This window comes from Typopeltis vanoorti, chromosome 15 (genome assembly GCF_054136105.1).
Source record: "Typopeltis vanoorti isolate ZY-2024b chromosome 15, IOZ_Tvanoo_1.0, whole genome shotgun sequence".
In the NCBI taxonomy this organism is placed as follows: Eukaryota; Metazoa; Arthropoda; class Arachnida; order Uropygi; family Thelyphonidae; genus Typopeltis; species Typopeltis vanoorti.
The window spans coordinates 78101879-78116581 of record NC_143563.1 but is presented as its reverse complement, the minus strand read 5'-3'; the positions used below and the strand labels follow the sequence as shown (position 1 = coordinate 78116581).

The 14703-nt window shown below is 34.2% G+C and overlaps 1 protein-coding gene across 1 annotated transcript in view; it reads left to right on the top strand.

Annotated features, from left to right (window-relative positions):
- Positions 1–981: 981 nt before the first annotated feature.
- LOC150098914 (divergent protein kinase domain 2A-like) overlaps positions 982–14703 on the top strand; it is a 416716-nt gene continuing 402994 nt past the window's right edge. The window contains exon 1 of the mRNA XM_090404859.1: positions 982–1004. The gene's annotated coding sequence lies outside the window, so the exon portion shown is untranslated. The remainder of the gene's footprint in view (positions 1005–14703) is intronic.

Genomic DNA, 14703 nt, shown 5'->3' with positions numbered 1-14703 from the left:
TATTTATTTTCATTCCTATTTAAGGATTAATATTCAAGAAAACTTTTAAAGAGAATTACAAATGCGATCCCAAACACACCACAAAACATATTATATTAACACAAAATAAATATTACTTGATTGTCGTCTGTCTATTTATTTAGGGGAGGTTTGCGGAAGAGCATGAAACCCTGGGAGGGTAATGGATGGCAATACTGTAGCCAATAAAGTTCTAACTGAGGCTCGGTGATAGCTGTTACCCTCCTGCCATGATCAGAGCTTTAATAGCTCAATAACACTTATCCCCACACTGTCCTCTACGGTGCATTCTTGCTTCGCCCCTTTAAGCCAGTCCTTATAAGGACTGGCTTAAAGTCATTATATAAGGACTGTCTATTTATCGTAGATAACCAGAACAATAACGAAACTGCATGATAATGAAGACCAACATTGCTGAACGTTTTTAATACTTTTGAATTACAAACGAATTTGAGATATGGCCTAAATAAATATGCTTTATTATATTTAACCTTATGAATAAAATCTGTATTTATTGTGAGGATACGACAATTCTTTCGCGAAAGGGCAGATGGCTCTAATCTATATTATGTATTATCGTGCATAAAAGAAGTAAAAAAATGTAGTTAATTGAAATTTACACATAGTTCAGCTTATTCATAACAAGGAAATTAAGCCTTAACGTTATCGGTGTAGCCTATTTTTAATACGAGCAATATGGAACTTCTTATGTCACTCGACTAATTTGGCCAGGTTTGAATAGTAGTTCGTCATATTCTTCATTATTATAATGTGGGATTTATTAATTAGTTGATATTGTGGTGCATTACAGCAAGAACAGTTACTCGAAATTCTTATTTCACTTACTTACTCTTCTAATTTGGAAAATTAAATAAATCAACTGGCGGAGGACTACAAATACAAAAAAAAAAAAAAAAAGGCACAGTGAAACAAGACAAAATTAATCGATAAACGAGAAACATTATTAAAGCATTGTTTGAATATTGGTACGTAATTGATACGTTGGTGATTTTTTAATATTTACTGTGCTTTGTTAAGTTGTTTTAAGATCGTGAGTGCAGTTTAATTTGAATTTATGTCTAAACTTCATTCAACTACATAAAATTGTTAAGGTAGGTGGGAAAAAAAGTTCCAAAAATATATAAGTTATTTTTACTTAACAGTAACAGAAGCGGTATGTTAGAATTTTATGGTAGGATGATTTTATATGGTTAAAGCTAACCAAAAGATAAAAAATGACCGTTTGTACTGTAACATACTGTCAAATACCGTACTTCTATTCTGACATATTCATTAAACCTTTATAGTAAATGCTGTGAAAAAACAAATTACCACTCAGTTCTGTCCTTGTTCCTCGAAGAGGATTTTTTTAAACTTATTTTCTTGCTTTCGCTGGGACCCATATTTCTAGGAAATGTTATATTTAATCGTTGCTTGAAACAATCTTTATTTATAACTTTTCTTGGCATATCTTTCCTTTAACATGCCAAAAATGTTGGGTTTTATCTTTTGTTCCGACTGCTATTAGAATTCTGAAAAACTATTTATCATTACTTTGCTGGCATAGACCTCTTGTTATAAGATCGTTCAAGAGAAAGAACTAATCAACAGTAACTCCCAAATCCATAATATAGAACTTCTGTTACTGCTCATCTCATCTTGGACGATTTTATTAAAAACAATAATCAACCCTCGACTGTTAAATAAATAATTTAAAAAAAAATTAAGATAATTACGGCATTGATTGCAAGTATGCTGTATGTGTGAAGCTGTTATAGAATGGAGGTTTTGTTAACATTAACTAGAGATATTTAAATTAAATTTGTGACGAACGAATCATCGCGTTCAGTCTATAATTGGTTTGTAATAAAATAAAATAGTGAAATAAAATATAATAAGGTAAATAATTATAAACACGGGTAGGAAGCGCACAGCACAGAGGTTGAAATCGGCTTCATGGAAAATTTGGAAAGGTAACTACAATAATAAAACGTGCAATTAGTTCCGTGTTTTTTTTTTTACAAGGGGGATAAAGGTACTCATTTAGAGATAAATACAAGTAGAAAGCGTTTTGTTCCGTATTTTTTAACAAGCGCATAAGGAGAGGCATTTAGAAGTGAATGCAACTAGAAAGAGTGCAATTAGTTTTATTATTATTATTATTATTATTTTATTTATTTATGTTTTACAAGGGCATAAGGATAGGCATTTAGAAATAACTGCAACTAATAATTTGTTTCGTATTCTTTTTCAATGGGATATGAGTATGAATTTAGAAGAAATATGCAATTAGAAAATATGCGTTTAAAAATACGAAACTAACTCTAACTGCCTTTTCATGTTTTTCATGAAACTGAACAGCAAACATTTATCCCCCCCCCGCGCTCTTTCCATAGTAAATTCTTCTGGCTATCTGTGGTCGATCAGGACTATTTATATTAAATATGAAAATTGATAATCAACATAGGAAAAATTGTGAATAAAGTACGGAGCGTATAAACAAATCATATACGTTATTTGCTTATGCTGCCATCTACCGGGGTCGAAGAACATTTGATATTTTTCTAATACTGCAAATAATAAGTGTACTATTATTTTGCTTATCGACTATTTTTGCTAAAAAAAATCTGTTTCGTTTTCAAGCCAGTTAATTTTGCAGAAGGATGCACAGCAGAGATAAATAAATGTTGTTCAAATATAAATGATATTATATTTTCAGTTGCATTAGGAACCCGATAAGCTTAATATTTATTTATTTCTATTACATTTTATTACAAAATAAATAAACAAATATTTATTTATTTATTTATAAATAAATCAATCTAAACCTTCCCTACCAGATAACCAAGTGATCGTTAACCAATCAAAGCACATACTAACAAAACCTGAGATCGCTACTATTCTCAAAAAAGACTTCAATTTTGCCTAATTTTGCCTTAGATTGAAAAGCAGCATAATCCTCTCGTCTCCTTCCAGATCTCCACACACAAATTTCACCCCTATGGAAAAAAGAATCCTGCTCAACTTAAAGAATAACAAAGACATCATCATACTTAACGCGGACAAAGGTAATAGTACTGGTCATTGTTAAGTTTATGAAGATAAACTTAACAATCTGTTATCAGATATGCCCGTCTATAATGTCCTTAATACAGATCCAACGTTAAAAAATCATAACGACACCATTGAACTATTACGTCGGATGACAAACTGGCCTACAGATTTAATTAAAAAATTAAAATCTATCCATCCTCTAACTCCTAGACTGTACGGCGTTCCAAAAGTGCACAAGGATGGCTCCTCATTATGCCCCATTGTAGCTGGAATCAATTCTCCAACTTATTTATCTAAACATCTAGCCAAAATTCTACAACAACACATCCATAACTCAGATACTTATATTAAAAACTCTCAACATTTTATTGAAAAATTAAAAAAACGTCCCTATCTCTGAAGATGATTTCAACTACTGGAATGCCAACATTCCAGTAGTTGAAGACATCAACATCTTAGACAATTCGTTCCCACAAGACATCACTTCGTTGTTTAGTCACTGTTTAACTTCTAACTATTTCGTATGGAAGAAAACCATTTACAAACAATTAACCGGATTGACCATGGGTAGTCCCCTCTCACCCTCTTGTGTTGACCTATTTATGGAAGATCTTGAAACTAAAATCTTATAACTCAGATTAACCCAAAACCTACAGCATGATTTAGATATGTAGATGACATCTTTATCATATGGAACCACAAAAAAGAAGAGCTATTGGATTCAGCTAACGCCTTTTTATTCCCGTATACGGAGTAGGCGAGGCCATTTAGTCCTATCTAACTTTTGGAGACTGAGTGGGCAGTTCAATCTCCACTGGTACCAATCAGAGATAGATGGCCCAAGGCTATCACTAATTAAGCAGTACACAGTGAAGAGAGACGGCTCAAATGTGCCGCCATCTCGTGGTCCCTAACCCTACCACAATATATTTAATGTCTGACATAATGTGGGTTCTAGTCGATTTTCTTGAGTTTACGGAACGAAAAACCCGAGTTTCCGGGAGGAAAAACCCGCTTGCCCGTGCCAGAGATCGACTAACTCGGGAACCGGTCGAAAAAAGGCTTAGAAAAATTTCCTCTAGTCGCCGACTAGACTCGAAACCAAGTCTTCCTTCATGCAGCCAAGCGCCGTGGTGTGCAAACGCCACATCCACTGAGCTACACAGGCTCTGGATTACCTAAACAAAATCAATTCATTCCACCATACTATCAAATTCACACTAGAACTTGAAAAGGACAAACAACTACCATTCCTGGACATCATAATAAAGAAACAAGAAAATAACAGTGTCAACTTATCTGTTTATAGAAAACCTACAAATACTGGACGTTATCTACACTTCAGTTCATCACACCACATCTCCCCAAAACTTAGCATTATTCATATGCTGAAGAAAAGAGCTATACAGTTTACTACGGACCAAAATGATCTACAAGAAGAATTGACTACAATATCCAACGACCTATCCTTAAATGGCTACCCTAGAAGACTCATCTTCTCTGACATACCACAAAGACAACGTGATGTCACCCAATATATCATCACTATAACTATTCCATACGTTGGTACCATTTCCAAAAAACTGGCTCTCCTCCTAAAACCACACAATATTAGAGTGACCTTCAAGCCAATTGAAACTATTCAGAAATTTCTAAGATCACCGAAAGACTTCCATCCTTTCTACAAGTATGCTGGAGTTTATTACATCCCTTGTTCCTGTGGTCTTAGTTACATGGGTCAGACGTCTAGAGGCTTCGAAATGAGACAAGGGGAACACATCGGTTATGTAAGAAATAACAGACAAGATATATCTGGTCTTTCTTCCCACTTCTCTACAACCAACCACATTACTGAATGGAATAAAAGTTATATGCCTTATATAGAAGAAAACTACCGTTCCAGAGTCTTCAAAGAAGCAGCTACAGTCGCCCGTTCCACAAAAAACCTCAACAGAAATCAAGGTTTAATCCTCCCTGATATATGGAAGACCTTAATCAGATCAAGAAGACTTATCAGACTTACTCAGATCACTAAACACACATGAAATGAACTTCAGTGCCAACTACAAAATGTTTCTCAGCAAGTAAATCATGTATCCACGACACGTGTATTGTTTCACGCTCAGTACTATTTTGTCATTGATTTAGAATTTCAGTTAACATCTAGCTTGTAATTTACTTTGCCTACCTTATTTGTACCCTGAAGATGCCGACAGCAATAGCCTTCGAAACTAGTTGGTTACTAAATAGTTTATTACCACTTGACCAATACTTCTAAATAAGAGTTAGTTATTCATTAACTATTTATTTATTTTGCAATAAATAAATATTTATAAATATTGTAAAATAAATAAATATTTATTTATTTATATTTAATAAATAAATAAATAAAATAAAATAAAGTAAAACTTGCTTGTTTGAAAATTTCAAATTATAGCTATTATATGCAGATGTGACTGCTTTAAGCTGCACTCCAATGCGTTCTATCACTGAAATAAAAATAATAAAAATAAAACGTAACTGATTTTGCTATTTTCATTCCTTACTTTCTCAACAAGAAGTGGAAGTGCTATGTGTAGTTTTGTACCGTCAATCAAATCAAGGCATAGACTGCAATTCTTTAAGCTTTGTTCATGGCAGTTGCTTCCTGGGAACCAGACAGTTCATAAAAATTGAGAAGTTCCTTGAGAACACATCCTTCGTTAAGCCTGTGATATACGATTTTTGGATATATAATAATTAGTAAGTGAAGGCAGTACATACACATAAGACTTCTTATGCGTATACTGTTTTTGTAGAAACATTATAAAGTGTCGCGTAAATATATCCCGAATACTAAATTCACCTATAAACAAATGTACGTATAAAATTTATTTGATAAATGATTAACATAAATGCACAGAACTCGACGTTTCGCTAATTTTTTACAACCAACTTTATCCAGAGTATACATGCACCATAAATACATTAACGTAGAGCATTTAGTACTTGAATATTTACTTCCTAAAATATCTAAAACTATATAAAAAATAATATCTAAAATATCTAAGACATAGGACACACCGGGAGGCATAGGGCTAACCACCTTATCCTCGAGGCGGTCACGGTTTCAAATCGTAATAGGTCATGCCTAATACGAACATAACGGGCCACTAGGCCTCATATACGTATGAGCAGGAGGAGGAGGAGGAGGTCACCATAAAGCTAAGGTGACCAGATTTTTATAGAGCCAAACCAAGACAAAATGCCGGTCGATGTGAAATGGCCCACAACGAAATACAGAAAAATTTGTTTCACAAATATCGCCCAGCACTTCGCGTTTATTATCACACTTTATTTTCTTATTAAAACTGTATTCATTTTGAAAGTCTTTACTAAATATTTTTTTCTTAAAAGAAAAAAAAGAAGCCATGTCGTACATGGTGAAAATTTACAAAATAATTACTATTTATCATAAAACTACTCTCAATTATCGCTCAGGAGGTAAGAAACGTAACATTTATTCAGTTTAATCCTTCAGTTCGGAAATTGTCGCGCATGTGTATAACCTTGGACAATCAGTACTGTTTACTAGAAATAAATAAATAAATAATACATAGTATAAAAGTATAAAAATTGTAAATTGTACTTAAACTTCATTGCACATAATGCATAAATGTTTTAGGCAAAATAAAATAGTGCATATTTTAATCTTTCATAGCACGAGGATTTGAGGATTGGTTAATAAACATTGGTTTTGTCATGTAATCATCTGATGCATTACTACAAAACAGTAGAGTAATTCTATCTTTGGAAACTTTGAATCCAGGAGCTGATCTTTCATTTTTCGAAATATAGGTGCGTTTTTGCACTTTTTTCCAATATAACCCGGATTCATCCGCATTGAACACCTGGTCTGCACTATCTTCTTCTTCTTCTTCTCTTCCGTCTAAGACGGGTTGAGTCTTCTCTTGAGCAGGATCTTCCAGTTTTCTCTATTCCTTGCTGTTCGAAAAAGTTCCTTATATGTTCTGCATCCCGAGATGTTCTTTATTAATTTCATCCAGGTAATTCTTGGTCTTCCAGGTCTTCTATTTTCGGTTGGAAAAGTATTGATTAGGACGTTAGGAAGTCTGTCTGCATCCATGCGTACAGTGTGTCCAAACCATCTCAGTTGTTGTTTTCTAATTTTTTCTATTATTGTCTTTTTATACAATAGTTCTTGTCTGACTGTGATGTTTGTTTTCTTTTCTATCCAACTTGTTCTATTTATTTTTCTTAAGCATTTCATTTCAAATGCCAGCAGTTTTTTCTCCTCTCTTTTTTTAACTGTCCATGCTTCTGCTCCATAGATGACTGTTGGTATAATTATTGCTTCATATAATTTGATTTTGGTTTGTTTAGATTTGTTTGTTTTCCAGATTTTCTGTAATTTTCCCATGGTGATGATCCATCCTATCGCTATTCTGTGTTTCATTGTTTTGAGTTCATCTATTGTTTCTGTTAGTTTTGATCCAAGGTATATGAAGTTGTCTACTTGTTCTAATTGTTCTCCGTTTAGGGTGGCTGAGATGGTAGTTCTGTTCCTCCCTATTTTCATCACTTTTGTCTTTTGTATATTTATTGTCATGTCATATGTTTTACAGGTTTCAACTTTTGTTGATCAACTTTTGTAGTTCATTTGGGGTTCTTGCAAGAAGGACGAGATTATCTGCATATTTGATATTATTTATGTTTAAACCGTTGACATTGATTCCAGGCTCATTGTCTGTTGCTTTCTTTACAACTTATTCTAGATATATGTTGAATAGGCATGGGGATAATGGGCATCCTTGCATTACTCCTTTTTGGATCTCTATGGGTTCTGTTGTGAGTGTATCCTTTTTAATTATTGCATTTGTCTTAGAGTAATATTTTATCAGAAACTGTATTATATATTTGTCTATTGCTTTTTCTAGTAGAATTTTGAGAAGAATTTCTCTGTTGATGTTATCGAAAGCTTGTTTAAAGTCCACAAAACAACAATATAGCTCTTTATGGTCTTCCCAGCTGAGTTCTGCTAGTTGGTGCATTGTGAAAATTTGGTCTATTGTTGAATAGTTTCCTCGGAAACCAGCTTGTTCTATGCCTATCATTTCTTCGTAGGTGTTTTTTTAATCTATTTTGTATAATTCTTATGAATATTTTATAGGTATGAGGGAGTAGATTGATTGGTCTGTAATTTCTGCAGTCTCTTTTGTCTCCTTTCTTGTATATTGGGATGATATTTCCAGTTCTCCAGTCACCTGGGATCTCTCCTGTTTGTAGTATTTTATTGAATAGGGTTGTTAAATATTCTATTGATATGCTGCCTCCATATGACCACAGTTCTGTAGGGATAGTATCAATGCCTGGTGCTTTAGTGTTTTTCATCTGTTTTATTGCGTATCTAACTTCTTCTTGTAAAATTTTTGGGTGATCATTATTTTCTTCTATTGTTGGCATTGTAGTTTTGTTTCCTTGGTGGAAGATAGTCTTAAAATGGTTTGACCAGATTTTTCTTATATATTCAATATTCCCGGTTTCAGTCATCTTGTTGTTCATCATTGGTACTGCTTTTGCTGAGAATTCCTTTGTAATTTCTCTTACAGTATCATGGAAGACTTTTAGGTTGTTTTGTTGGTATGCTTCTTGGCATTTCTTAGCTTTTTCTTCTAACCATTTTTCTTTGGCTTTTTTGCATAGGTTATCAACTTTATTTTTTAGTGCTCTGTATTTTTCTCTATTCTCTTCATTGTTTTGTTGGTTTACAAGTATCTTGGCCTCTCTTTTCTCTTCTATGGTAGCTATGATTTCTTGGGTTATCCACTGTTTGTTTATTTTGGGTTTGGAACCTAGAGTGTCTTTTGCAATTGATAACACTGTTTCTTTTCCTTCTTCCCAGTATTTTCCGCTGTTCTGTAAGATGGAGGGTTTTAATTTCAAGTACATCTGTTCTAAAAATCGACTTCTGCTTGAGCTATCTTTTAGTTTTGATAGGTTGATGTTTTCTTCTTTTCTGATATTATTTTTCCTGTTGAATTTTATCTTCACTTTGGCAGTTAATATTTCGTGGTCAGTCAATCAAAACTTCTTAATGTTCGTACATTATTTACTGATCTTTTCCATTGTTTGTTTATGATGATATAGTCTATGCAGTTCTTTATATTACCATCTGGGGATGTCCATGTATATTTATTATTAGGGCGTTGATAGAACAATGTGTTTGTAATCATTAGATCGTTTGCTTTACAGAAGTGGAGTAATTGTTCTCCTCTGTCGTTAAGCTCTCCGTATCCAAATTTCCCCATCACATCTTTTTTGTCTGCTGTGAACTGTCCTATTTTAGCATTAAAATCTCCCATCACTCTCATGAGTTCTCTATTTTTGGGATTATCTATTTACTGTTGTAGTTCTTCATAGAAATTTTCTATTTCTTCCTCTGAATGGTTACTGTTTGGTGCATATATTTGGATTATTTGAATTGTTCGACCTTTTTCTTTTGCTTGAAGTTTGGCTGTTATTATTCTAGGAGACACTGGGTTTATTTCAATTGCTGAGTGTGTAAGTTTCTTTTCAATTAGTAATGAAACTCCTTCTCTGTGTATGTTATCTTTTCTTCCTGAGAAGTACAGTCTTCCTTCTGGTAAATCCATGAATCCATCTCCGCACCAATGTGTCTCTGATAAACCTAAAATACTCCATTTCAGTCTTTTTAAATTTTCCTGGACTAATTGAAATTTTCCAGGTCGGTATAGTGATCTTATGTTGAGGGTGGCTACATGTTTCACATCCTTGGCTGACCACATTGCTGATTTCTCACCTACTCTATGTGGTCTTTGAATAGGCGTGTCGGTTGTCCCGTACGCAGTAGCACTATCTCGGTTTGTAGACTTTCTCCTGCTCATGAAAGTTACTGACATAATAATGTAGCCAGCTTGCCATGCCTCTGCTACATCCTTTGGTCCACGGCTCTTTATTCTTTATTCAGAGCAACCCATTTGGGTTTCCCCCATCCGCCACCCGGGGGACGCGCCTGGTAGGAGTGTGGTCTCCCCCCTGCACTATAAATGTTTATAAACTTTGAGAGTTTTTTGTTTAATAAGATTTCCATCCATAGGAATTTTCTTTTGAGGTGCAATCTTCTATCGAAATCATTAGAGATTTCTCCATTTTTCTATTAGAATATCGTACACGAGCAACGCGCTTTGTACTTATCGTTGACCCAGCAATAAACACTTTCTCGGATTTTATGTTCATTCTGTTTGATTGTTCGAATTGTTGATTCATTTAAATTCAAAGCCCCTGCAAAAATTCCTGGTTTTTCTCCATTTTTCAACCGATCCAAGATTTTGAATATTTTTCTTCGAGAGAAATTAATTTTGTTTTCAATATTGGTTTTTCCCTTTCGTTGCAGTTTGTGGCCTTTACTATAAAAATATTTTTTTAAAAAAAGCAAGCATTACATATTGTATGTAACCCACCAGAAAATAAAGTGCTCAGCTTGAGATGAACACACTTAGGATTTTTAATGCACTTTCCTAGCAGAATAAACGTTTACCGTATAAAATTGTTTACCGTATAAAACGTTTATTGTTTTATACGGTAAACAATTGAGGTGTGTGTTATGATCCGTCGAGTCGTTTCCGATTCCTGTCGACTCCAAGAACATACACTCTCCATTCCGATCTGTCCTTGACCATGTCTTTCAGAACCTCCAAGCGCACTCCAGTTGCTTCTTTAACTCCATCCGCCCATCTAATTCTTCATCTTCCTCTTCTCCTGCTTCCATCAACTTTAGCAAGCATCATCATCTTCTCCAGACTGTCATTTGCTCGCATAATATGTCCGAAGTATGACAATTTTTGCTTGGTGATCATAACTTCAAGGGAGCAATCTGGCTTTATTCTGTTTATCACTGATTTATTGGTTTGCTTTGCAGTCCATGGTATTCTTAAGAAGCGTCTCCAAACCCATAATTCAAATGCATCTATCTTCCTTCTTTCACTCTTTCCCAGGGTCCAACTTTCACATCCATACAGCACCACAGGGAATTCCATTGCTTTCACAATTCTGATTTTTGTTGTGAGGCTAATATCCTTATCTTTAAAGATCTTGCTTAAATTTGTCATTGACTTTTTTCCGAGTAATAATCTTCTAATTTCTTCGGTACAATAACCATCTTTATCAATTCGGGATCCTAGGAACACAAAAATTTTAAGTGCTTCCATTTTCTCCCCATCTACTTCAAAACAATCCAGGCACATGCGTGCTAAAGGGTATTTCCCCTAATGTTTTTATCGGAACCGTGTTGTATAAATACCGCGTTCAACAAGGAGTTTACTACAATTTTAGACTGCGTTGTATAATTACCGCGTTATACGAGGGTTACCTGTATTTCCTAGCGTCTTTTGTTCCTAAGGCAGAAGACGAGGCTGTATTAGCCCCAATTAACTTTTGGACACTGAAAGGTAGTCAGTCTTCACCCTTAGCCAATCAAAAATATCGCCCAAATTATTAGTGATTTTTTAAAGGGCATTAGATGAAGAGAGTACGACAGGCAACAATCTTCTCGTGTCCTCCCCTAACGCAATATGTTATTCTCTGAAATTGTATCAGTTCTATGTTTTGTTTTGGGATTAAAACCCGAGTTTCCGAGGAGAAAAACCTACTAGCCGATGCCAAAGAACGACTAACTTGGGCAACCGGTTGAAGAAAACACTTAGAAAAGTTCCTCTAGTCGGCCACTAGAAATGAACTTAGAAAACACTCTTTCTTCAGGCGACCTAGCGCTATGGATGCAAATGTCATTTCCACATAAGTAGGTAAGCCTCATAAGCAAATGAACATTTCTATGACATGTAAGGAAGTGACATGTAAATGTTACTATTTGTCTGTTTATTATATACCATATTTTGTGTTTGATACAATTTCATTATTGTAAAACGTATTCAAGAAGATATTATTATTATTATTATTATTATTATTATTAGTAGTAGTAGTAGTAGTAGTAGTAGTAGAAGTAGTATTAAACTATACATTCAAAATTCGGGACAAAACTGGTATCTTTCAGGATTCCAGACAAATGAAAATCGGAGATTTCGGTAGGATACAAGTGGGTCAATGTACTTATGGTGTATGTTTACTCTTAATGATAGTGTTTGTCAGTATCTAGCGAAACGTCTGGTTTCGTATTAGTTCCGTAGGAAACTAATACGAAATTTTATTTTATTTAATTTTATTTTTAAAATTTTCTTTTGTTTCTAAGAAGTTTCTTTCATTTCGGAAGATATATTTTTTCAACATGAGTTTTCAACACGTGAGTGCCATCTTTAGCGCGCGCATATATATATATATATATATCAACGCACGTCGCCTTCTTTATGATTTACGTATCCTTTCATTGAATTCGCAAAAAAAATTGTTTTTCTGATTACGGCAGCAGACGGTAGTTAAACCTCTTCCATTACCATATTTATCATACTTTTGGGATGACACTGAAATGGATATAAACGATCTGGACCTGTAATCCACAGGACAATAATCTACCTGTTGTTGTTGTAATTATTATTATTTTATTTAGGATTACTGGATGAAGTAACCTAACTTTTAAAATTAAGGAAAGCAGTTACCGATACCAAGGAATCTTTGTAGCCCTTTTCTCCTCTCCCTCTGCATAATCTGCACATATAGGATGAAAAAAAGAAGGTACGGAAATGATTCCACAGGAAAGAAACAAGTAGGAACTGATTCTAGAGACAACCCATTCATTTTATGATTGTGTCAAGGAAATTGAGTCATTCACAGGCACAGAATGAATCGAAATGGTGTTTATGCATTTTGAGCATCGCCAAAAAAGGTTCATATTTTGAAAAGTTGAACCAAAACAGTACTTTTTTTGCTAGATTGTAGTAGTGTATAATACTTGCTCTTGAAATGTAGTAATGTCTTTAAAATTTAAGAAAACTATTGTTTGAGGGAATTACTAAATCATTACTCAAATGTGCAATGTTCTGTATTCTTAAAAAAAAAAAAAAAAGCGGTTGCATTATTAAACGAGACGTGTTCATTCTCATTTGAATGCGCTTTTCTTGTTTTAAATTAAATTGCAATAAAAACTTCTGTGCAAGTTCATCCCGCTTCCAATGCAGGGTCCGCTTGTTACATTGATGCGACTTTTGTTAGTACAATTCCCCAACCAGTCTGTCGCCGAGTCAGCTGTTTGGGGGGGGGGGGATCCTTTGATGTACAGTATTTTTGACTGTAGCAGTGTGTGTTCACGGGACCGAATTGCCTGTTATGAGGGACGAAAAACACGAGTTTCCAGGAGAAAAAAAAAACCTCTACCCCCATATGAGACCGGCTAACTCACCTTTAGTCGAAAGAGACCAGATAAAGGTTCCTCACGTCACTGACGGGATCGAGCCCAGGTCTTTCCGACCAAAGGGGTTTCGTTTATACCGACTGAGATACGGAGCAATAAAAACATTTGTCTTAATTTCCCAATTAATCTAATTTAATATACTCAGTTCTTTGAGTGTTTTGCTGTAATGCAATCCTGTAAATTCTTCTAATAATAAAATCCAGTGAATTATCTTAATTTTTTCATAAGAAACACTGAATTTATTTTATTTGACATCAGCACTTTATAAATTTCAAAATTGACAAACATTTTTTTCCCTAATAAAAGAAAAATATTAGGAAACAGTTGCAAATTCTAACGAAAATCGTTTTCGTCTGAATTTCATACACTAGTATACTGTATATATATATTTTTTTCTGTTTTGTCGAATAAAACTCTTATTCTTTTTATTTATTTTGTATATTTCTTTTATTTTTTCAAGACAAATCAGAACGGGACCCTCGTTCACTAGAAAAGAAGTTTCAATGTCTTTATTACTTGTATCATCGCTGACCACACACACACACACACACACACAAATTTCAATTTTCCACGAAATATATATACGGTATAAGGCAGTGGTTTCCAAACTTTGGCGCCCAAAGTCAGACCATAGGTCTACCTAAGGATTGCAGTGCACAGTTGGTGCGGTTATTTCAATTATTTCAATGAAAATATTGGAATATTTGGCGGTGCCCTGTCATCAGCATAACTATGAATATGATTTCAGATTAGTGAAAGATGAAAGATCATTTTTGTAGCTTTTTTCATTCCTCGATGGAATATATAAATGGTTATATATATATATATATATATAACCATTATTGATCCTGTTAGCTGAAACCATTTTTAGGGACACTTTGCATTTAATTCTTTACTTGGAAACATCGAGAAGCCTGGTCTGTTAAATATGCTCACCTTGGGGATTTTGTGTTTTTATGCTACTGTTGTAAGTTCTGCAGCGAGTAAAATTCTCTTTTTACAGCATTACTAAAAACACTTTGAGGATTTATAACAAATGCGGGTATTTTCATAGTCAAAAGTAGCAACTGAGCCTTTTACCTGTTATGAGAGAGTTCAATGCTTAAGAAGTGGCAAGACATTTAAAATAAAATCATTAGCGAGTGAAGCCAGGACATGTTTTCAGCTTAGGGGATTTTAAAACTGCAGCTGACACTGTTCTCAGATAGAGAATTTCGTTTTCCTTTTAAATTAATGCAACAAAATGAGAC